Raw genomic sequence first — 26798 nt, 5'->3', positions numbered from 1 at the left:
AGAAAAAATATCGAGGAGAGGCGCGCGCGAGCACACACACACACACACACACACACACACACACACACACACACACACACACACACACACATACATTTGTAAAGGATGCTTCGCGGCCGGTTTCTTCCTCTCTATTTTCTTTTTCCGAGTCCCTGACTTTCCGAGCTTGTCGTCTGAGGGTGGATTTTTGCCTCGAGTGTTTTCACGCGATCGCTCGCATGCATGCCAACGATTAAAACGACGTTTCTCACGCTTTTCTGAGATCGTGAGACAGCAATGCAATTTATGGAGACATCCTTGTGAGAATTTTAATAGAGAGAGGATGCGAATTATACATATTCTCGATTGCGAATGATTATATGTAATACAGTATAAAATATATTTAATTGATTTAAAATAGATGTAGATATAAGTATTTTTTAATGAATATCTAATACAACATAATATTGATGTAAGTTACATAATTTTAATGAAGTCTTTTGCTTTGCTATTGTTGTTATAAAATATCTGTGATCTGTTCTCTCTATTCTAAATATAATAGTAAATTACATTGCTGTGTGAATTTATAAGTTTGTTGAGCGTAGCTTGAAAAATTAGAAATTAGATAATAAGATGTCTAATATTTAATTAAGGCATTCCAAAATAATAATTGGGATACTCTCAAAAATGTAGTTTAGTTTATTTACATTGGATATTTATTTTCGATTAATAACGTGTTGTATGGATCATGTGTATAAAGATTGAAGGTGCACGATGCATGCCTTTGGCTTTAATATAGCGATCGAACGAACATGACGGGAAGCCTCCGATCGAATTTATGAAACCCGCGGCGGAATGCGGCTGTGCTTTGATAGTGTTAGAATGTGTTACGAGAGTGAGCAATTCTCATAATCGATAACGTTTTCGATGTTATCATTTCAAAATCTAGGTATCGGCACAACTTGTGTTTTATTGAATACACAGGGCGTACCAGATGTACGATGTAATATTATTTGCGCGTCGTTGAGTCGTGTTTTTCATTCGAATGTATCGCTCGCGAGAAACGTACTCCGAAGAAATAAAAATTTCCTTTGTGGTCGATTAGACGAGGTTGAAGACTTTTCTCTCTGTCGTTTACTTTTTAATTTAATTAAAGATTATTTATTTACGTAAGTTTTACTTTAAAAGGTTAATGTACTTTTATTAATAATTTACTTCCATTAAATAATTTACTAAATAATAGACTAAATAAGTAATAGAAATTAAAACAAATTAGCGTGCACACATCATAAACGGTTAACTTTAATTGATTTTATTGTATTTTTCAAATCTCTTCTCTTACTTTTACGATCCAATATTAATATTATTTTGAATCGATACTCTCTTACTCTGAAGATTATTATTTCCGCGTACTTACACTTACCTGCTTGTTGTCTTTGTCGACGATAGTACAGTTGTTCAAATAAAAAGTACAACGAAAGGATTGAGTTGATAATTCTCTCATTTCCGGATACTCCTCGTGCGCACGGATGCACATACATACGAAACATTCAGATAAAGACGTTTGCGCGACGTGTATGCCAGTGAAAAATTAGAATGGCCCCGCGTACGATCGTAAAGAAAGTCGTGAAACAATTCTAACGACCGACATGCTCGAACTTTGCCTCTCGGCGCCAGCACGTTCATGACCCACCCGAGGTTGATGCTCGCATACGGCATATACATTGCTCTCATGGCGGGAAAATGAAAACGGCCGAATAAAATAAACTCGAATATGATACACTGCTTGTATAACATTTACATATTAATGATGAGGAAGCATTACATCTTTTTTCCCACACTCTGTGTATATGGGTAGCATTGATTACATTATCTTTTGTGTCAATGAGATGCGGAGTTGCTGGTATTTTTCGACATTAAAAGCCTGGCGTAACGTTGTACAGAAATGTTAAAGAAATTCATGCAAATCGTTCGATTATTATGCATAATTGGTAATGCGTCTGGCGCGATTGCGTGCCCTTTAGGATTAATCGTAAGTGCATTCGCGTGAAAAACGCTACGCGAACACAATACGATCGCGCGGAGATTTCCAACCGCTGCATATTTATTCGAGCGGCATTTAATTAATATCGGGCGTTTAATTAATCTAAGTGGACGCGAAAACACGTGGTGCAATTGAACGGGCAACGATAGAGGACGGAAGTGCAGCGAAATTTCCTCAACACGTACAGGGGTGCAAGGGCACACGCATTTGAAAGAGTTCATTGCTATCTAATCTCAGAAATAACTTCTGGTCAGTCGATCGCAATTAATTCGCGGCGAAAAGCAGACAGCGTAATCTCGCGAGATAAAAATAAAGTTTGTGCCTCGCGTACGGATTCATCCGCCGTATTCGAAGGTCAAACATAAAGGCGATATTCGAAGGGCAAATATAAAGGTGGAAAAAGTTTAATTGACATCGCAGCCATGCGATATACACACTCCGTGAGGAAAATAAAATGTAGATACCCTAGCGCGATAGGATGTAATCAAGGGCGGGTCCCAAGTTCTCACCGCTGAGCTTCATTCAACTTTAGAAACGAAGCGCAATGCATCTTTAATTAAATCTCCGGCTGGCCGGCGCGTTCTAGATTGAAATATATTCTAGGAATTTCTCCGCTACCTCGGTTTTTTTTTCTGCTGCAAAGGACAGAACCGTGATTTCGATGATCGTGTTTCGAACGCGATTAAAATCGGGATCACGGGGTCTCGAAATACGTATCCATTTGACCTCACAAGCCGACACAAGCAGAATCTGCAATAAGAAATTCACAAATTAAATTTAAAGTCGTCGGTAATCTTGAATTTAAAAATGCATTTCCAACTATCTTTTCAGATAATTGCTGAAGTGCTTCCGTTTTAATCTTTGATAAGCGAAGCTATTAAATAAAAAGGCTAGCAGCTTCGGTGAGATTACCGCAATTAGGCAATTTGCAATAATGACATAATTAATGAAAATGGTTGAATAATGCGTTGACAAATGCGTTATGCAATTTGTCGCGATCCTTGCTTATTGTCGTAACATAATTTTGCAACGTGGTAAAATCTTACGTGGGAATTGTTTTCCATTGAACATTTTCTTTACGTATTGGAAATTCCAAATGCATAGTTCCGGACAGTGGAAATTTCAAAGCGAATTCCCGTGTAGGAGGCAACAACTTCATTTTCCTCCTCTTTTCGCGATGTGGCTTAGCTGCATATATGTCCACCTGCTCGTAACAGTTTGTCCTGATACAGCTGCGTTGAACTATTACCTCCAATTCTCTCTCCCCTCCTCCTTCCGTCGTTCTCTCCCCTTAGGCATCTTCAGTTTCCCTGAGTTTATACCATTTCCGCTTTCCATCCCGATGGTACCTGATTATTCCCGCACGATAATGTCCCTCGTCACGATCGTCCTGCATGTTAAGCGAGTCTTGACTAATGATAAAGATGAGCCGGCACAGGTATGTGAGATGATGGTTACCAAATTACAGTTCTCGTATTCGCACAGCGTCCTTGCGCGCAATGATGACGGGTTGCATATCGATATACATATGTATGCATGTCTCGTGAAATTTTCATTGATTTAACGTAAACAATGGCTTACATATAGGAACATACGAATATTGAGGAAATAAAAATCTCCTGTTTCTCCATGTATATTATGTACATAAGTCGTGATATATATTTTATATCAATTCGGAAGAATCGTTTGGAATACATATGTACGTTAAATGCCAATATATCATTGGACTATACAATGTAATGTTTCCGAAAGTTTCGTATGTACTCCTTTTCACGACGTACAGCGGGTATTGAGCGAGGGATGGAAAAAAGGCGGTGAGGTGAATCAAATTTTGTGTAACCAATCATTCGTCGCAGACTTCCAATAATCCATGGGCGATATATCCGGCCGAACAGCGAAGCTGTACGAGATATCCGAGTGGGCAAATATCTAGCCCCATTCCGGATCCGATCAAACTTTAAAAACGACGGTTCGAGGGGTTTCATGTATGTATGTGTGTATGTATGGGTATGTATGTGTATTTTTGTGTATGTATGAGGAAGGAAGGAGAGAGAATACAGCGAATTACAGCTATCCGACCCGAAGCGTACGACACAGCGCGTGCGAGTACAACGGTATGCTGTCTGGTCATCTAAAATTTAAATGTTGTGTGCTCAATGCACTGTAAATATGTCATTGATGGCATTTCGTAGTCGGCAGTACTTGCCGTCTACGTATGATGCATGAATATTGCAAACACAAATTCTGCAATGACTTCTTTCTGTATTAAATACATATATACACTGTTGACACACAATAATGTCTTCGTCAAAGGATTCTTTGAGCAATACCGACGTTTGTTCTCATTTGTTAGAAAAACTCGTTAGAAAAATGAATACGAATATAGGGTAAAATCATTCAACTATTAAAAAATAGAATAATTTGTCAGATTAAGAAATTTTTTTTCGCGTATAGGCAAAATATCAATATACGTTTCTGAAAATTGAGGAAATCATTATTCTCTCTCAATGAGACTGAAGAGTATATTTAATAAAATGGTACAACGTTTGGTGAAGGTTTGTCAGATAAGCAAACTGCAACTTTATCTTATCGAAGGAAATGGTTACAGTTTTCAAATTATTAGTGAGATCTTTTTCGCTTACAAAACTTTTTGAAAGTTATATTTACTAGTTTCCAGTCATATATTTAAGTATGCAGTTAAGAAATTCTTTATACTTTTTTTAATGCGATCTCCAGCTGTTATATAAAAATTGATAAGCATCTGCAATTATTACATTTTTATAATGATAATAATCGTATTTTTTATATTATGATTAAAAAAGAAAGCGAATACCTTTTTTATATTTATTAATTTAGTTATATAAATATTATTAATTTTCCGATAAAATTTTATTTTTATTAATAACTCAAAGAGAGAGTATAATGGATTTACTATTTTTTATTATACGTATCAGTATACTTTAATAGTTTAATATACAGGACAGCTTTTACTAAACGCTTTTCTTTTGAGCTACAGATTCTTTTACCAATTTTGAATCAATTTTATTTTACAATTAGTAAAAATGTCAAGGGAGATAAATTTATGATTTTTTTAAATTTCTATTATTATGTACTTTGTAACCACGGAAAATAAAATTCTCTCAAAGTAAAACTAATTTTAAATTATCTGAAAATTATGATTTTATTTATTTTTTTAGAAAATCTTGTTTTTATAAAAATCTTGTTTATAATTTAAAAACTGTAGATATTTGACATTTTTGTAAAAGAAAAGGAAAGATTACAAATTGACCAATCGCAGTTTTAAGAAAATGCATTTAATGAAAAACACTTTATCGCGTAAAGATACATGTATGTTAATGTACAATACATAGTACTCCAATATATTTCCTTGTTTTAATTGGGCTTTCCATTAAAGATAGCGTGTCAAATAATCTCTCGGGGGAAGTAAATCTAGACGCCAATAAATCCATCCCAGATAACGATGACGGAGAAGATTATCTATGTATCGTTGCTTTCATTGAATTTTCTCCTATATTGATGAATCGCGATACACGTTCTTAAGAGAGAGAGCTCCGCTCCGAAGAGGCTTAAGCATCGTTCATACGTACGGCAACTATTCGTTATGTGATACATACGCTCGCGGACACGCTTTCCGTTTCTCTGCCGCGTGGCAGGGGACGGGATTCGTCCCACATTCTCGAGGGTCGTATTTTACGGATTACGCCCGCTTTCACCCCCATACCTGCGTGCTTGTAGCGGCATCCGAAAAGTTGGGTAACGCAAAGGATTAAATCAGGGACCGCGTCGGGCGTTTGCAAATGCGGGTGTACTGGCATGTTGAGGGTCTCTTTGTCTGTGGTACCGATCACAGAGGGGATAAACGTCGCTTTACTCGAGGATCGATCGATTTGTTCTTTGGTGTAAATGCGGCTTAACGGAGATTGCTTACGGTTCTGTGCGAACCCCATCCGGTTGCATAGCGACTCGCAGGCAAACATGTGGTTAGACCGGTTGACTCAGACAGGTCGGTTTGGTTCTTGCTTACTTGTTCTCTCCCTCTCCCTCTTCTTCTCTATCTTTGCCTCCGCTCTCTGCCTCTTCTTCATATCCCTTCCATCTGATTCTCTCGACGGCAGCCTATTGCGTACCTGTGCCTGTGCCACATCTTCTGGCCTCAAGTGATTACTGGGAGTTTCTGACATTTTAGGTAAACTCGAATGGAGCAACCTTTCGGATTTTCCGAAGGACGCCATCACGCTCATGAAACGAGATGATGATTTTTATCTTATTTTAGTTTAACTGAGATGCAGCCAGCTCTCGCTGTAATATGAAAGAAATTGAATATTCCGTTACTATTATTTTTAAAACATTATTTAGAAAAATTAACGGAGAGTCTGCTGTTTATCATCAAATATTGTGCTTGCTTTATTGGCAACTTAGAAGTCAAGTACCAACCTAACGTGTTTTTGTTAACGGGTATCGATAAAGCTTTGAAAAACTGCAAGTGCGTGACTTATACCTGCTCTGACTGTTAAGCATATCGATTAGCTTCTGAGTCGCATGTATTAGGTTGTCATTCTTTACTCGCTTTATATAACTGGGTTATCGACCACATCGGCCATGAAGATATCTTTAAAATGGCCTAAATTAATGTTCGTAAAATGTACACGTACACACAAATACACTATGCAACTCATTAAAAAGAAACTAGTTAATTAAATTTTTGATTTAATCATGTATATTTATTTTTTCTAGAATGACACGTCACGTATTGTATTTATTTTATTCCTATATAACTATTAAGTATTTAGATGTTTTTTTCTGTAATTTTTTTCTTAATGAAATATTAATCTCTGCTGATCCACACAGAGATTTTATTATTCTAGATTCAGCAACAGAAAGAGCTTTAAAAAGAGCTTATCTATTCTAGCATGTATTAATTTTCATGCGCGTAGCTTTAATCAACTTTTGCTGGAGAGACCAGTACAATATCTCGTATATTTTATGCAACGTAAATTCGCATGATGGTTGTGCATAGTAATTAGACGTAATCATCATACATATGGATGCTCAGCTTTATTATCTGCCTATAATTAACAAGCCTTATGATTTCATTTACTGCGAATGTATATAAAAAATCGCGATATATGATTGTTGCTATTTATTCAGAACATGATTCGTATCAACGACATTTTCACGTGACCGAGTTTATCTTATATGAGAAACTAGACAATGTATTTTTTCTGAGCAGAATTTCTGACAAAAATATTATACAATATTTAATCCATTGAACGGGACGTAGTATACATCAGAATTTTTTCAAAACAGATTTTGACAGAGAATAGAGTTCAAACTTACAGTTAGTGCAATCCTAATAAATTCCTAATTAATAATTCTATTTTTACAGTCTTTTAGAGAAAAGGAAAAAATATAAAGTTTTATATTGTCAATTGTGACAAAACAATTATATGCAAGAACTGTCTGATATCACTGTGTGTGACCTACATGTGATATCAATATTTTATTTTTATTGACCGATATAATTATTATGAAATTTAAGTTTACTGAAATAGTAGGAAGAAACATTACACATAAATTTTAATCCAAATTGAATTTAAATTCAACAATAATTGAACTTAATAACAACCACAGATCAATACTTTGTCGAGAAAAATATTTTTGGATTAAAGAAATGATATACCTACATGTTCAAATGTCGCTTAAAGCTCATGCGCGACTTGACTCCGAATATAGACTTTTCTTTTGTAACATTTCTCTTTTAGTCAAAATTAAATATCCCTTAGGTAGAAACTAAAAATTTCCTTTGTGGCATTTGCATAACTACGGCGACAATTTCAGTGGCTGCAGAGGAAACTTAAATTTATTGACTTTAAAAAGAAAGTATTTTTATTTTATTTAAGAGTATATAGGAGTGTTATGAGAAAAACTAAAAGAAAGGTGTCACTACTGTCACTAAAAGAATTCTTTCTTTTTTACTTGAAGTATATCTAAATAGACAAAAATTTATAACTACATTTGAGAATCCTATATATATATGACCGAAAATTTTGACCAGTGAATATTTTGCTAGTAAATACAGTATTGTAACAAATTTTGTTAGCATTATTTAATTTCTGCCGGAATGTACATTGCACTGTTGTTTATTTTAAGTATAACAAGCTTTAAATACACATTCTGTAAGACAGTCTTTTTTCTCAGACAAAAACTATATTGAAATGGTTCGCTAACTATACATAGCGTCCTATTTCGTTTCATTCATATTGTATGATCGTAATCGCAATGCATCGCGTTCGGCTGATAAAATCCGATAAAGACAATAGTCAAGGAAAATGCGAGGAAATAACGCGGTTCGCAATAGGTCGACGACCTTATTATACGTAGACTGAGTAGTCACGATGAATACCTCTTCACGGACCGTTCTCGTCTCTAATGATCATTGTCCGCTTCCCGTTGGGCCGTTATCAATATCCTTATTATCGGTCCAGCGCTTTCCCAGGCGTGACATGATACGCGTACAGAAATTATATCGCCTCACAATATTATCATTGCATGCGTGCGCGCTTAATTGCACGCCCGCGAACGCTTGTTCGCAGAACTGCGCGGTGAACTTTATAATTAGCGAGGTATAGTAATCAATGGCTATCGCCCGCGGCTCATATCGCACCGGTGCGACACTTTGCGCTTTATTGCTTTGTTTGATTTAATCTTGGCGCTATTGAATTATAAGTAACGAGTAACGTCGTCTGAAATATTAATCGCAATGTGATTGGCCGAGAAACGATGATTGTTGTTAATACACTCGAATCGTGGACTGTCACGTTAGATGCACGGTTTAGCATCTGAATTATGTAGACATATACGTATTTCTTTCTCTCTGTAAAAAGAAAATGCTATCGCATTCGGTTGCAACGGCTATTTCGTGCACGTTCGGGTCGTGTGTTCATTTTATAGTGAAAAAGATCTTGTTTCGCTTGGATGGCGTTTCACTTATATTACCTATACGTGTTACTGGTTGAATGATCAATGACTATCTACTGGATTTATAGCTCTTAAAGCATGCAAATATTTACATTTATTCCCATTATTTTGGAAACTATTACATTGTGAGAATTTTATTTACGTTTAGTCATATTTCTATAAACGTGCCTTGTAAGATGTACGATATATTCACTTGGAGAACATTTTAACAGTTTTAGCTATTAAAATTTAATTTTTACATACATACATATCGTATCTTCTTTTACTGGTATTTGCATTTTTTACTCGATGTATTTTCTTTATACTAGACGTACCGCTAATTCATTTAAATGTTAATTTGCAATGATTTTATATATGTTACATTTGCTCGTGGAAAAAGGAGATTTTGTCGAGATAAGAGAGATAAAAAGAGAGATGCGATTGAAAAGAGGACTCTCATAGTCAATGTCCTGTTCGTTCTTGGTCCATTCGTTCTTAGCAGCTGAAATCCAATTTTCCGTCTTCTACCGGCATCTCGGTACCTTCGAATTCAGTCTGCATTTCTCTTTTTTTTTTGTCGATCCTTTTCCTTAGAATTCAATTCCGGACCGTTAAACTTTTGCTCATTGCGAACTGACGAGCGTTAAACGTTTTCGAAGTGGACTATTTAATTCCGGGACACACGGGCTTTCCAAACGTATCTTTTGCAGAGATGAGAAATAGCTAGAATCATTGTTAAATCAGACACACTTGATTAGTATGCCGGTATTATATTTCGGATCAAATTTACATTCGTAACGATATTTAGAAAGGTATTAATATAAATGGACGAAGCACATCACACACACACACACACACACACACACACACACACACACACAGTCTTATATACATATAAAATACGGGACTTGAATTTTTTGTAAGCATCAGGAGACAGTTATTTATCCTTATCGCGGAGGAAGCTAAAAGTTAACGCATCCGTATATGCTATTGATAAGGAATATGAGATAAATCTGAAAGGTATACAAAGACGAGTTCGTAGTATACGATTGCGATTTACCATCACGTTTAACGCTGTAATCAATAAGCTACTCGTTTTTCCTGATTATTCCGGATATATTCACAGTGCATTACTCGTGAATCCTGTCTAGCAGGATGTGATATAGATACTATTCAAATGCGAGATGCTTTTTGAGATGGGACACGTATTGAGATTTCTCTTTTTGATGCGCCATTATCGTCAACCATATATGGTAATTAATTGGGTTAATAGCGGCTCTTAATTCCAGAGCACGTCATCGATCGATATTTGCCATTATGGCGTTGAGTGAAATTTTTACGTCCGGAGCATTCCGTGATAAAAGCAAATATATACTCTGTTAAAAAGAAAGTTACTCGTTTAATCTCTGTAGAGATTTGACATTAAAGTAGCTTTCATACTCTCTCTATCGTACGTATCGACTACGTTCAGTGATATTCTTTAGAATTTGGATAGAAATGGTAAAACTATAAAAGTATATCTAAATTTCTGTTTAAACGAAGAGATTATTTAATAATTTGTATATGGTTGTAGCCATACTTTCTCATTAAATTCTACTACTACATGGTTTCTCATTTGGTTAAGGTCGTTTATCCCGCTATAAGATTTCTAACATTTTTCAAGGCGCAGGGACTTGTCAAGCTTATCAAGGAAGTCACGAAACGTTGGCTTGAGCTAACAGGAAGTTAAGCATGATTGAACGTAGCTCGAGATGAAAGCGTGTCGCGAGATAATATTTGCAAAAAGAGCTTCTGATGCAAGCGATCGGTAACGCGATGAATGCTCCGAGTTAACGATTAGAGTAGGTACATTGAATTTCGTTCGTTTTTTCGAACATTCTTTTCAAACTAGAAAATTTCAGGTTTGGTGGGAATACACAATTTCAACAGTATTGTTCACTTTGTTTCTAGTTAGAAACAGATAAAATTTTAAATGTAGGTTATTGGCCCGAGCGTTGCTCCGACTGACTGTATTTTTCGATATAATGGGCACTCATTTATAACACACTCGCGAATCTATTGCTATAATTTATATGGGTTCTTATATAATAGATGAAGAAGCGCGCGCGCGATCGAGCTCGATTTCGAAGAACAAGGAGAGATCGATCGCGACCCAGTTTACATGTTCCGGCTTGTACGTGCGATCACGTTCAATCCGCGCGATCCCATGCAATCCGGTACATATAACGAGATTGCTATCGTCTGTCCTTATCCCCGTCAGCCGCACGATGTGCTCCGTACACCAAAACATTATCTCTATTCTTATGTTATTCGACGAACGATGAAAGTTACATCGCAAAAATGCATACATGTACGACACGTGTGCGACACTCGCATGAATTTTTCTTGGGGATCGTTCTTTGTAAATCCGACGGCATCGATGAATCCCGCTGTTGTTATCTTTCATTGATTCTCGCGCAACTGTTCTGAACTTTCTGAATCCGCGTGTGAAGCGAGCGAAGAAGAGGAATCGACACGGAACGGGCCAAAGGGCGGGGGACAGAGAGAAATGAAATGACGAACGTAGATGGAATGCGAATTTACTCCGTTCTCGTGTGTCGTGCCACCTTTCCCCGCCCGCTTCCGGAAGTTTAAATTTTACGTCGCGCCATACATCACTCACTCGCATGGTCTATTGTTCATTCTCAGATAATGCAGCGCTATTATCAGCAGTTCCATTTATTTTTTTTTCTAGCGATAATGAGCACGACGCGATTCAGCTGGTGCATTGTTCCCGGCACTTGAGAACGAAATTATTACTCGGCACATGTACGCGATATGCAGGTAACTGGAGGAAAGTACAGTGTATTGCTTTTATCCCTTTTTGATAAAAAAAATATTGCTAATTATTTTCTGCTTCCGAAAAGATGCAATCTAAAAACAGTCAAGTATAACGCGCAGAGTTTAATGCATGTTTATACGAGATAAATTACTTGTTCCATTAAACATTTGTTTTACCTCTGATAAAACGTGTCAAATAACGTATTATATTATTTAAAATTTAATTAAAAATATGTTTTTGTGTACACGCGAATATTACTAAAGCAATTCGATAGTTTAACAGTTTAACGTTCAAAACCGATTTCCTGATTAATTATAAAAAGGAAAGGTTAACTTTAGTCAAAACATGCCAAATTATATAATGTTTCATTAATATGTTACATTATTAATCCATAGACAGGAGTAACATGCGATACCTCATTTTCTGATCAATATATTAAACTAAATTACAACTTAATTGCGAAATTTGAAATTGTGTTCAATTACAACATCATGTGCGTCGGACATTTGTCGTTTGTGAAATTTGGAATCACGAGGTGCATTATTTCTCCGCGTTTTGCAATTTTAATTACAAATATAACGTAAAATGGGAGGGATCGCGTATTAATACTAATTAAAAATTCCGTTAAATAATCAGAGTTATATCAATGATGGATGCGCGTCCATTATGTGAGCCGCGAAAGCGCGGCAAACTCATTTGTAATTCCGCTATGTAGATACATAATTCGTGCGGCGAAGTCACCGTACATATGAACGAAAAAAATTACTCTCGCGATTGTCTTTCGTTGTAGTCATTCATGGTTAAACATCGCGGTTTCGAGCAGTATTCCAATGTTGGAGACACATTGATACGCGGAATTACGACAAATCAAAATCGGATATCGAAATACATAATAAATATGTATTTATACGGTCGTAATTTTGCGAATTTTTTGTGTACGAGAAGAACAGCTCAAAATGAGATCTTTTTATATTTTATTCCGGATTTAAAGATTAAAATATCTCTTTATATCTAACAACTTAACGACTTGGTTGATTATATATATCTATCAGTCACAGTTATACCCGATAAGATGGGACATCGATCGTTATCTAACGCGGTGATCCCGCTTTGATACATGTTTGTTGCATCACGTGACGATATATGATGATTATACATATGATGCCTGATTCTCAAAGGGATTGTGTGATAGACGTCCGACTTTATGACGTATATAGTTACAGCGGATAAATAAAACTGTAGAATGAGTCAATTAAAGTCAGAAATTTATCAAAAATTGGAAAGTATAACGATCGAAAATAAAAATAATAGAGTGAAATTAATGGTAGTTGAGCTGGATTTTTAATTTGAAATTTGATTCATTCATTAATCTTATCCATTTGGTCTTGGACTCAAGGAGGACATTTCCAAGGTACCTATCTCCGAAGGCTATATAGCAAAGAGTAAAGTTAATCTTCCGATTGATGAAACTTTCATGTTTTTTTTAATTAGATTTCCACTTGATTAGATTGCAAAGTTGATACTCGTGTAGAGGTTTGCTCGGCTGATTTCATCGCAAGCGACTTCATGTTGACCTTTACCTTTATCGTGCACCATCAATTTACTCACGATTATTCGATGCATATGCAATCGTTGACGAAGGTGGAACACCCTGGCGTATTAATAATTACCGGTACTCGTTTATCGAACAGTGTAGCTCCCTGTGTCTCCCTGCAATTACGCCGTGTGTTTTCTTGCCATTTATGATTCACCGTCGCGCGTACTAACTTTCTTACGATATTTTCTTCAGGAAAATATTTTATGATTTCCTTTTTTTCATCACAATCATCACTTCCTTCATTATTTCTTACAAGTGACGGAGCGTAAGGTTTAATCACGACTTTTTATTTATACCTAGCATCTCTTTTAATAGCTTTCAATAAAACTGTCTGTGTCTTCTGTATTTCCGCTCTCGTCGATTTTGGTTTTATATATATATATATATTTTTTTTTTTGTATAACAAAACTCACTACTTTCCCGAGGAACTCTGAATATATTTAATAGTTGATTTTATTCGCGATTTTCTCTTTTAGCGTATATTGTAGAAAAAAAATTAATATTACTGAATAGATGTGGGACAGTGACATTTAATACTTTCAGTATACGAGGTAAAAGTCAGATAACACAATTACTGAGCTTAGACGTTCCTATGCATAGGTTATTTTTATCTATAATTGAGAGAAAATTGTGACCTTTTTCTTTCATAAGTCTTTCATCAGTTTCTTTCATCCGTAACAATGATATTAATTTTTGTTAGCAAACGCTACTAGTATTAATATTAACATCGAATATTAACCGAATTATTCTAATTGTAAGTTGACAATGATATACATTGAAAAACATATTATTGAATAATTGGTCGCTTACAAATAGTAGGAATAAGACGAAGGCAGACGCGGGATATAACTGAAGTTAAAATCGAACAGACGTGGAATGATGAGATCCTGTTGAACCGTGAGCCGAAGAAGTCATGCGCGTGCTTCAGAATCGAGATTCGAATCTTTCCTTGTCGACTTTCTCTCTCTCTTTCTGTCTCTCTCTCTTTCTCGCGAAAGTGAATTATGATTCCATACTAAAGGAGATCTTGATTGGTCTCGGCGAACGTGACGAATTGCGGGTATTGGGAGATTTCAAAAAATTGACTTTTCGCAACTTTTCTGGCACGTGATCGCGACACTACCGTCGCTAATTCCGATCTCGTCGTCTCCGACAGATTACTCGTCTCGTCGATCCGATTTACTTTCATACGAATGCACGCCCTCGTATTATATCCTTCTCCAAGATCTCGCAACTAGAAATCCTTTCTTTCGTCGTTCACGATATTTTTCAGTGGTCGCGAGTTAGTACGCGGTTTATTAGCCGAGGACAATATGTGGTGCTGCGCCGAGGTGGCTTTTCAGCTCCCTCTTCATCTTTCTTATTCTCACAAAATGGAGCCGCGCTTTGTGCTCGAAGGGAGATTTAAGCCCTCCCTTCCCTAGAACTCCACGCGCATGCCTCCAGAACGTGCTCGTGCGTTGGTGTTGGTGCAATCTTTTAAAGCATCCCTACCGACTTTGCGGGCCTGTCGGGTCTGTCGGACCTCTCGGCGGTATGGGAATTTCCCAGACCTGTTTTGTGAAGGCTGCACATTGAGAGAGAGGATAAAACATTACGTATTTTTATGCTATTACCTAGAATATTATTTGTTTTTTTGCGCGACCGCGACGTCCTAATTGCGCGGAGAAAGGTTACTTGTAAATACCAGTTTCAGCGGTAGATCGTGCAATTTTCCCGTTCGGTACCTGATTGGTTTTATGATGTATAAGGCGCAATGTACTTATAAAGTAGAACTTTACAATCGCGCTAGAAAGCTATAGCTAATCAGTATTTTAGCGGTGTAACGGAAGTATGCGATTTTTCCGGTTTTGATTATAACATATAAATCGTATTAAATCAGTAGATTGTAATTGTAAGGCCGATAGATCATTATTTGCAAGTTAATGATATTTTTATTATCGTGGTGCTCTGTAATCATTCTTAGAGAAAAAGTTAATGGAAATCCACACGTGCATAGCGGAGTTACGGAATAATACGTAAAATATAAATTATTCTGTATAAGCGTCCTTGAAAGAGAAAACAGGAAGATCACGTGAAGTGCTACTCAAGACACGCTCGGCATTGCTTGCCGCGCTACCATTAAATCAGCGAATGTCCCATTAACTGAAAAGTGTAAGACACAATATGTCGCTTTACGAGAAGATTACGCGGAATTGGCGCATGGCGATGCGTCAGTGACGCGCGACAGTAAAGTTTTATGCGGCGGAAGTCATTAAATCGAAAGCGCGCCCGCCCTCCCCTGCTTCTACTCTGCTTCGCCGTCGCCTCTCTTCCTCTTGTCGCTCCTAAATCCGCGCTATCGTAAAACTGACGCGGATAATTACAAGTTCCGGGCGTAGTTAGCGCGCAAATGGGACCAGGCGCCCGGCTACCGGAAAGTTGCGAACTTCGCTCGCGTAACACATTCCGGACGGGGTCTCCGAGCGCAAAAATGCAGTTTGTACTTTTTTTCGCCGATATCGTCGCGCGGATTTCGAGTCGCCGTGCCCGCCGCTGTTGCCACCCGCCGCGCGCCGCCGCCGGCAGGAAGACTTGTTCCGCTCGGTCACACTTTCGGCTGCTCGCGATCGAGAAAGTTCGCTTATGTCGCTCCCGTCCGTTCCCGAGATTCCCCCGGATGGAAGCGTACGTAAATTGGCTCTTTGTGGTCGCGCCATTGCAGCAGTTACCGTTGTTTTCGTAGCCATTTTATTGCCTACTTTTTGCGCTCGTTTACCCGAGCTATATGTCCCACAGACGCTCCGTTTTTCATTTTCCACGGAAAATATTACCTTGGAACTACCTGAAACGTCCTCCTTTTAATTCTCTCCTCTTTGTTTCTCCCTTCTCCCAAACTACCGTTATTATTATTGTCGCTCCAGTAGCACGCTCTCGTCTCCGTTTACGATGGTGATAATCAACCACCTCTTTGGGCTCCGCCTCTTTAGTTTTAATGACGTCGTATAAAACACTTTTGTTTTATCGGAAGTGTCTTTGTGCATGTTGAATGAATAGCAGCCAATTTATTAATCTGTATACAGTAACATTAAAATTGTGATGCAATGTATCTTGGAATTCCTGCATTTGCAGAACTTGAAGAGATTTTGAATGAATTGAACGTCATTACATGTAAATTCGAATTCATGCGTTACCACTCTCGCGAAATTGTCAATCGTCGAATGTCGATCTTGCTCGATCGTGAAAGAAGCGCGATCGCATGATAGCCAGCCCGGCGAGTTCATGGCACAGGCGGCGAAGCTATAGGCGATAATAAATCGTGGCAGGATTTCGATAGCTTAACGATCGCGCGTTCCATCGGCCGAGACGAATTTATGTCGCTTATACGAACCGCGTCGGTGAATTTCGATTCGACTTTACGACTTTGTCGAAACGGTAGCGATCGCCAGCGAGGAATCGCCGGAACAGGTATCGCCGGTTTAGGCGAGACCAACTTTTTTTCTCATATTGCCGCCGCGTTTGCGGTCGCTGCCGATAAATTTAATCGGGTTTGCGTTATAAAGTTGGCGACAGTCGGCAAGTCAATCGTATCGATATACACTTTCGCGCACTAAACGCGTTTAGTAGACGTATAACAAAATTTAATTAAATCGGTTAGAAAAAAGGCATACGTTAGCTATGAATCTGTTCCCGTAGAGAGAAAATACGTCATTGGAAAATACGGCATTATTAGAATACGGCAAAATCATTGTGAAAAATGGAGTGTTCTACGGTAAGAATAAAGGCTATTTAATGAATCTTCTTTCATTTATGGACTTATATACACAGTCGTTGCTTTTATTGGGAGATTAAATCGGTCGGTATTTGACGCAGAGCTATTAAGGGAAAATAATTCCGTGTGCAAAGGAACAAATCTTCCAATTACGTCCCCTTGACTTTCAGAGGAACGATCGAATCAAGCTTCCATTCGACAAGCCCTTTATATCTGTAGAAATTGAAGACCAATCGCGGTAGTGCGATCCGAATCGTTTAAGCAACCGTGACGATCTCGCTCGCGATTAATGACTTTTCCTGAGCAATTGCTATCAAGCGATTGCAATCGCTAGTCATCCTTTTAACCCTACATCCATGCAGATACGCCTTAACAGTATGTGTACGAAATACACATTGCTCTTGTCGCGTGTAGAAACGTATGCGTTTGCCGTGCATGTCTGCTCGTTCGTGTACGTGCGCGCGTGCGGATGCGCGTGTAGCTCGGTTTATGTATGCGGAGACAATGGCATTGTGCGTATATACTGGCTAGGTATACCTGTCTTCCAGGGTAAATAATTGCACGACGGTGAACGGCTATTGTCTAGCCTATCGGCATGTTGCCGCGGAAGTAGGACAGATATAGATTCGCACGTGTTGTTGCACGTATTCTGCGCGTTTGATCGACGGCGAAGTCACGTCGCGTCGCGACGTGGCCAGTAGAGTCGGCTACGAAAGTCGCACTCGATTTCCTACTTCGGAGGCGTTCTAATGAGAATGGGTTTAAAATGGAGTAAATGCGCTCGACCCGACCACGTCGGCCGGGCTTTACCGGTAAACGCGCTCGTCACTCCGAAGGGCCGGCGAGAGGAGATGCGGAAGTAACGCAGGAAGGGACGACGAAGAGGAGAGGAGAGGAGCTCTGTTACGAATGCACAATAGCGCGCCGCACAATCCTCCTTCTCCTCGTCCTTCCTTCTCTCTCTCTCTTTCTTCCTCCTTTTCTCTCTTTCTCTCTTTCTCTCTCTTCTCTCATTTTCTTCCTGCGAAACGTTTCCACGGTCCGCATCGCACTCACGCTCTCTTTTTCGTATGACTTTTTATTTCTCTTTTCTACCCCCCCTTCCCCGCACTTTTATCCTCCATTTACGTCCCAGTAAACCCTTCTGCCTGGGCGCCATCCACTCCACTCGCGCCTACCGCATCGCCATTAATGGTTTCCGCTTCCGCTGTCTCAATCTCTGCATTTTACTTGCTTTCCGCAGTATCCGTTCTTTTCTTCACTAGCCTTCTCTTCTCACTGGTTTCTCCTTCAACAACGTTTTCATCTTCGTTCTTTTCACCGTCTTGGAAGTCCTTCGTACCGCGGCAGGTCTAACGAATCTTCTTGAAGGAAGGAGCGTTTCCGGGTCAATACTAATACTACCGCTTAATTCCATCGCAATTTTGCGGACGATTATCGCGCTAGTTTGCCATTCGCAGCGACGAGCTCCAGTCTGACCAAACTCTTCCGTCGTCATTGTTTGTCATAACTAAAAGTGAGAAAATAAATGGACGTTGGCGCAAAACGCTGTGGCTCAGGATGGCTTTTTCACGGTCATCTAGTCTCCGTAAATTACCAGTGCCGTTGCCCTGCGGTACCCATTTTAATTAACCCGGACGATTCTTTATGTTGGAAAAAACCGGAGCGGATCTAGATTCATTATTGGCGCTGGAAGAACGCCACAAAAATCTAGTTCCATGAAATCAAAAACTTGAATGTCATATAGTAAAAGAGAGTTTCGATAGATCCACTGTGTTGATCCAACGAAAATATTTGTTCACGGTATCTTTAGTCCATCGAGTACAATATCATAATGTGAATATTTTACGATGCAAGACGAACTTTAAAAATATTGTTAAATAACTTATTAACTTATTAAGAAAGTTAAGACGCTAAATAATTAATAAATTGATTTAAATTTATAATATCCGTAATTTAAATGTTGCCTGATTAATATCATGCAAACTACAATTTACAGTTAATTTGTTAATTTCCGAAAAGTTTTTCGACTGCACGATAGATATATTGTGTGGCCTGCAAATATTTGATTTAGTTATGACATCTCAACACCTACTGATAACACGCAGCGACTAATTTATAGTGATTAAACAATTCTCGGCGCGTCTTAGATTTGATACGATGTATAGTCATTAACATTGGAGACATGAAGTTTGTAATCCCGGTTGAAATCAAGTCAGTTCTACATCGTTTCGCGTTTGGAACACCCTGTGTGCCGAGGATAACTGTTAAAACCAACTTTTGTTCCGCCGACGGGGAGAAGGGAGTCAGTTTTATGGTGGGTACGAAGGTAGTACGGGGGTATTCGAGGGACGAAATAAAACGGAACGGCTCGGAAAACGAAAGTACCGCGGCTGCTATCGCTGTCCTTGTTTGGCACGTGTCGCCCGCTTCACTTACTCGCTCGCTCGTTCGCGGGGCTGCATTTTCTCGAAGAGTCGCATTATCCGCACGAGTTTGCTCGCTCGCTACAGTTACTCGGATGATAAAGTGCTCCCGGATACCGGATCTTGGGCGGATACGATATCCTCCTCAATATCGGAAGAGGACCTCCTCGTTTTTGAAACGATGCACGGATGGCGATGCAGCGCTGCGACAATTTTTGCCGGCGAAATTGCACCGCGTAGCTCCGCCGCGCCGTTTCCATTTTAATCGAACTTTGCCGCAGCCGAATGCTGGTATTATTTTTCTTTTTGTTCTTACTGTTTATCTGTTTCCATTAACTTACCGTTTCAAGAAAACGACAAGAAAATAAATGTAATTTTTGCGCGTAGATTACAAAAGTAATTAAAAAAGAAAATATGGAAATTATTTGACAAGACTGCTTGCGGTTTTCAGCCTCGTGTTTTTTAATTCGAAGCTCTCTCGGTATGAGAATGTAAATATGTGCTAGTAAGGCTGATAAATGGAAAGCGTCAGAGATGAGAAAGTTTGATAATAAATAAGACAATGTTGAATAATATATGTGATAATATTTTGATTAAAAGTTTCTTGTGGTAGCTGAATCGGTTTGTAAAAACAGTAATCTCACGTTCCGCGCATTTTTATCCGAATCCTATAGCCATCTGTTACAAAACTGATAGTTATTTGCCGTTGGTGCACCATTTTCTATCATGCTTATTTTTTAAATAGCGAGCTATAACGTGTGTTCCACGCGATGCATTATATCTGAGCGTTTTATATTGGTATGTTTGCCATGCTCGTTTTTTTTATGTCTACATTTTTCCTGTAGATTCGTATTTTATGCATTTTGTTCGCATCGCGTTCATTGTTTTCAGATACACCTGCAACCAAAATATATAGAGCGTAAATGGCTCGTTAGTTTGTAATGTATCTATGAACTTCTGTTATTTGCTTTCTCAATAATATGTGAAAAGTTTTTTGACCCAGATCCGATTAGAGTTTGCGTACAAATCATCCGATAAGACAAGTTAAAAAAAGTTTACAAAGTGATTCACTAGTCTAACTACTTATCTTTGATCACATTAGAGAAAACATGCAATGGAAGACATTGCACATTTATGTGTTTTTTTAATCTCTTCGCGGATAAACCAATATTTATGGCGCTACTCAAATTTTGTAATTTTACTTCTTTCAAATAAGCACGAAGAATTGCGTCGTGTGCGCGTGCGCTTTAAGATTCCATCAGTTCTTGGGAATCAAAAGATATATGAAGGTACGACACTGAAATCGGGATACGTCTAAGGCTTCTCTGTGCATTCGTGCTTTCACTCGAGTGCATCTTTGCGCGCGCGCGTACGCGTACAGGGAAGTGTAGTGCGAATGACAGCTGAGGAATGCACCTCGGATGCAATTGTGATAGCGAGGTCGCGTGTTTTCCAAAAGGATGCCTATTCAGTCTTCCTTTATGTCACCTCTTCCGTCCCCGGGCGTCCTCCCTTTTTGGTTCTTTCCTTGCGGTACATCGCGAAAATTTATGGACTATTCGCAGCGAACGCGAGAGAACGGGGCGGGCAGGCGAAGGGCTGGTTCGATAAATCGCTGCTCGTAAAACGTCTTCCCGACTGTCGCGAGAGGGATGAGCGGCGAGGAGGAGGGTGTGATCTACGTCCGATGGTGGAATTTTTGTCGGATGCAGACTGCTCCCGCCTGTTGTGAATGGTTATAGCGGGCTCTCCTTCTCCGGTGGGAGAACGGCTACAAGACGCCGTGGACCGTGAAAAGAAATCGCGACCAATTCTTTAAGGAGAAAATGACGTAGAGATGCGTGCCTTTCGCAAAAACGATATGCAAGAGAATGTAGCAGAGATTCAAAAGAGTGCGCTTTAAGAATGAGAGCGAGAGAGCGAAAGAGCGAGAGAGAGAGATCCTGTTTTCGCACCTTGATGAGAGGTTAACGAGCTGCGGCGATAATCACATCGGCGACACCTATACCACCTGCTATCACGTAATTGGATTCTCGGCGTTCCTTGTTAAGCAAAGTACAATAAGGCAACTAACCGTCTCTAATATGAAAGCAGTTTCATATTTTCCTAATTTACTTTAGCTTGTTTAACTTTAAGCGTTGCTAATCTCGGTTGAGTTTTCAAAAATCTTTTTCATTCACTTTAAACATTAGAAAATTTATGGATGCAAAAGTAGAATTACAGAATTTTTATCCTTTTCTTGGCATCTTCAATGTTGGTTGCCTTATATAATGATGCATTAGTTGCACTACCGCGGTTTCATCGCGCGGTTACGCGCATTTGGTCACGGCACGTATAGTAACTTTGTCCTTTTGATGGAAAAAGCAGGTTGAATTGAGTCGGAAAGGAGAGGCGTTTGGAAAGACGGACGAGATAATTGGAATAATTAAAAGCGTAAGCTGGTAGCATCTTATACGGTTCTACAATTGACTGCAATAATCGCAATAAGATGGGTCGAGGGCAAACGAATTACATCGCAGCGTGATTCATGCTGAATAATCGATGCGCACTGCTCTTAATCGAGACACTCGTAACTCTTTAGCTGTCTTCCGCGAAAGGACGAACCGCGCTTTCGCAAAGCACCTGTTTCGCCCGTGTAATAAGCAATAACTTTCGCGCGCGTTTCGAGATCTCGCGAGCGGTTCTTTCGTCGTTACGTCTTCAGAATGACCGATTCAATTGCCCGCCACGTGCCTGGCCGGCGAACGAAACGGGAAGCACCGCCCGCGGAAATATATTCGGCGTTAACCTGTCGGCGAGAATATTGCAGGGGCGGTGAGAAATTTGCCACTGCACACACAGGCTTACGCAGGGACATGGAACTTTATGCGCTGCAGCGTGAGCATAAATTCAAGTTTGCAGCGAGCCCTTCGGCCCCGGTTCGTATTAGGTGCCTGCCAAGCGGATATCTATGTGCCAGCATCGCCCGCGTACATATGTACTCGCTCCTTAGCTGTTCTCTTTTCGATAACATCGATTCCGGCGCTGGCCCCTCCATCTGTCCTTTCGTGCGAGATCCAATTGTCCCGTCTAAGGCCACCCGAGATGATTTTTTTTTTCAACTTTATGTCGCACACACGGTATCATCCTCGCGATAACGTGGCATTCTTTGCGCATTTTATGATAGCTGGTCAAAGAATGCGGTCACTTGAGTACATAGAAGTAACATACAGCTGATATCTGCGTTTAAACCGTTATACAGTTTAAAATTTTTTTTGGTATATTTCTGTACTTTTCTGTACACGTTATATTGCAAGTTATAACGATTTTTCTATTATGCTTATTCTTTCTTTGGATTGAGGATTTATTTAAGTTTTGACTGCAATTGATTTTTTTCTTTTAATAGTAGTTATTTTTTTGTGTCAAATATTATCTTTGATATCTTAGATTTACCTGCTCGCAACAATCGGTCGATTCATCTAAATGGGGAAGTAATTTTTTTATTCACCACTTAAATCGTTAATGTGCCGATTAAAAGCCTGTCGTTCGTAAATAATATCCGTTCGAACGCCTGCCAGGCTGCCAGTACACGTCGACGTTCGCGTCTGCACGGCAACATTAATTCGTTTAGCGTCACCAGTGTTAATTGAATGCGATACTGTAATAGCCAGACAATCATGCCGCTATCGGAAAGTGTTGAATGTATGACCCGTTCCCATTAATTCCGTTGATTACACTCTTCTCTTTAACTCAGTCGTAGGGCAAACTTATCAATAGGATGGTTATTGACTCACTTGCGGTGGAGGACGTCCTTGCTTCGAAATGCCTTGCAACCTTCGTTCGGAAGGGCCCTCAATATCGTCGGCCATCTTGGGTTATGATGTCAGAAGCGAGGAAATTGCGAGGAAATACACGCGAGTAGCTCTCGCAACTTAGGTCCATATAAAATAGCTTTCACGTAGGAAATGTAGAATGATTAAATGTGACTGCGCCTGTCAAAATAGTTCAAGCTCTCTGGATGCAGCATGGTAAATTACGTTTCACGTTTCTGACATCATATATTCCATAGGTGACTGACGTAAGAATCAGAGACTTTTCAATTTTTTTCCCTCTCGTTGTGATGTTCCATACGAGACGTGCTATTAGCTGAAATTTTGTAATAGCGAGGGAAAGAGATCGGAGGCTACTATCTCCGGCCCAATTCGAAGTACATCCGTTGGAATTCGCGGACTTCGCGCGTTCATTTAGTCCGATTTACGCTCCCGAACTATTACGAACTCTAACGTTAAGTTTTGCAGAAACCGACCCATATTCGAAGTTCTCATTACACGAACCGCGACTCAGTAATTAGCATCGTAGCGATTTGTTTCTTTTATCCTCGTAGATTTTCTATCCTATTTTACAAACGAGTTTCTAGCGTACTTTTAATCGTTTTTGTAAACTTATGTCCGCTCCTTTTCTTTATCATCTTAGTTGTGTCTCTAAATGGATAAATAATTTTAAATTAAATCCGCATTGTTCCTTTAATACAACATACAATACAAGCGTTATCAAAAAAAGAACTGAAAATATGGTTTTAAATTTAATTTCTAATGTGCCTAATGTGCCTAAGCTTTGTTTCTCGTATCGTATCACGAATGGAAGTTGATAACTCCATGTAAGTCGATGTCCGATAAATGGGTGATTTGGACGCGCTCTCAAGTAATTGACGAAATGCCGAGCAGACACGACAAACGCGTGCATCGATCTCATCGATTCTTCGCTATTCTGATCAATGAGATCCAAATTGTTCGATGTGGCTAACATTCGATCGCTCTTGCATGGACGTTGTATAGTAATAATGGCTGCATGTTGAGGCAACGCTATCTTCCGTTTACGACTGTATGTTATCTGCACGGTGTAGTCTGCTCTCGATAGTGGAAACGATAACCGACATGATTTACGTGAAATGCATTTTTTCGAACAATGGATATTTTTGGGTTATTAAAGTTCGTCATACATAAATATGATCTAATTCTTAGAATTCTTATTGAATTGTTAAATTATATTTTTACAATATTTATACAAAACTTAGATTCTTAAAATTTTTAAATCTTCAGGTTTTGCATCTTTGTATTTTTGCGAATTTTCGATTGTTAGTTTTCTGAACTACTTCGACTTTCGGCTCTGTGAATTTCTAGATTTATTGATTATAGGTATGCGGTGCATCTCGCGCGGGAACTGATGTATACGCGTGGAAAATGGGGATAGGAATGTGATATTGTATTACCGTGTCATATCGTTGCATCGTGCATCGTCTGAATTTTACGACCGCTTGGTTGCCAGAAAGTAACGCTCGACATGCGTGAGTCCGCTTATGGTTCGCTTAGAAAACTTTCTGAAGCCGCTTTTTGACACTCGGCTAAAGCGTGATTCGTAATTCGTTGAGGCTTGCGCAGAGGAACGCGAGCTTGCGTGCCGTTGGGTTCGTGCATACGCGACTGCAAGCGCATAAAACGCGCAGCGAACGTTTTGTCGTAGCTACCAGTCGGCTAATCTCAGTTTTGCTATTATTATTATTATCATCACCGCTTGCATAACAAGCTATTAATTTAATTCTTATTAATTCTTTTCTACCTGTTAACACATCCAGTATAACATTATAGATAATCTGTATGTTTATAATGGATGTTGATCTGATTTCTTTCGATCTTCATTGTCGTTTAATAGACGTTATTTCTCATTATCTTGTTTTCCGTGATCAAGAGCTTACGTAAAATGTAATAATACTCGCAGGTTCGTATTACTAGTTCTGTTTATATATAATTTTATTTTTTTCATTATTTATCAAATCAAGGTATAAACAGTGAATATTTCGTTAATATGACTGCAATCGTCGCCGGCGGCGACTGTATAAATTATACGAACGATTGCATTGTGAACCGCGTAACTGCGTGCGATTGTGCATGCGTTAATGGTAACAGACACTCGAGACGACCCGATGCGCAGCGCATCGAATGACGGTGAACCGCGATTACCTGACAGATAGCCGCGTCAAAACAGTCACCATGCGGTTTAGGCAGTCACGTGTGTCCTGTCCACTGACACCTGTCGCAGACTACACATAGTCTGCGTTAACCCGAGTAAACGGGATCAATGTGGAATAGGAAGCTAGGGGGATTTCTACGTCTCAGGAGCTGTTCGATTAATCGGTGAATTAACTTCGGCAATATATTATAATAGTCATATAATAGTCATATATTATAATAATCATAATGGAGACAATTCGTTTCCGTTATTAAGCTCACTATTTCCGAGATCTTAATATTAGCGAGATAGTAATATATCGTGTTAGTTTGTCAGTTGTATATTAGGTAATATCGTAATAACACTTGTCGGAACGAGATATTATGCAGAGGACGGGTTAAGTTGGATTGGATTGTTAACGTAGATATATAACGATCTATGTGCACGTTTTTAATCTCATAGTTAATGCAGGCATGCATTTTAATAAAGATTAAAAATGATATTTTATGTAAATTAGTCATAACTTCACTCTTTCTTTATAGATATTTTATATTCTGCTTTATTCTGACGTGTTATCTCTCTTGTAAATGTATGAGAAGAATATATACTGCTGAGAAAATTTTCATCTTGAGAAGGATCATATTTGTGTGTATTATACCACTGAGTGAATATTCCGAGTTATCGCTTGAAAGAGGGCGGGGATACTTAAATTATCGTACTATAGCTGTATTGCGGTGAGAATTATCGTAAAAACGATTTTCCAGATTCGCTGATTTCAATTTTACGATAGCTCCGGCGAACATCAATGGTCTGTCGATCCATCTATTGACCGATAAATATTTCACGAGACCCGGCACGAAGTTTGTTCTGTTGCAAACCGCGTCTCGTTCGCTGTATCTTTCGATGTTACGGGACTCTTCCGTTTCAACTGTCGCAAAAAGCAGAGATAGCTCTTTCTCAATTTCTATTTATTTCATCGACCTCGTATTTACGAGAGATAAAATGACGTGCGTTCATTAATGTAATGAACGCGACGGTCAATAGACGCGCGGTTGAAGCTTTAAATGGTGAAAATGTAATTTTGATTTTTGTTAAATGATCAAATATTAACAGCGAGTATATCGATATACGAATATATACATATATAGAATGCATTTATAATTTTAACGGATAGACAATCAATTTTTGCAAAATATTATATTAACTTGTCACTGATA

The 26798-nt window shown here is 38.9% G+C and overlaps 1 protein-coding gene across 2 annotated transcripts in view; it reads left to right on the top strand.

The window, feature by feature from the left end:
• Positions 1 to 26798, top strand: part of Pgant9 (polypeptide N-acetylgalactosaminyltransferase 9) — a 189600-nt gene that overhangs the window by 1289 nt on the left and 161513 nt on the right. The gene's annotated exons all lie outside the window — the stretch shown is intronic.

This window comes from Temnothorax nylanderi, unplaced genomic scaffold, assembly GCF_030848795.1.
Source record: "Temnothorax nylanderi isolate EJ_2023f unplaced genomic scaffold, tnyl_v1.0 TNYL_tig0018_pilon, whole genome shotgun sequence".
Taxonomy (NCBI): Eukaryota; Metazoa; Arthropoda; class Insecta; order Hymenoptera; family Formicidae; genus Temnothorax; species Temnothorax nylanderi.
This window is presented reverse-complemented; position numbering and strand designations above follow the sequence as displayed.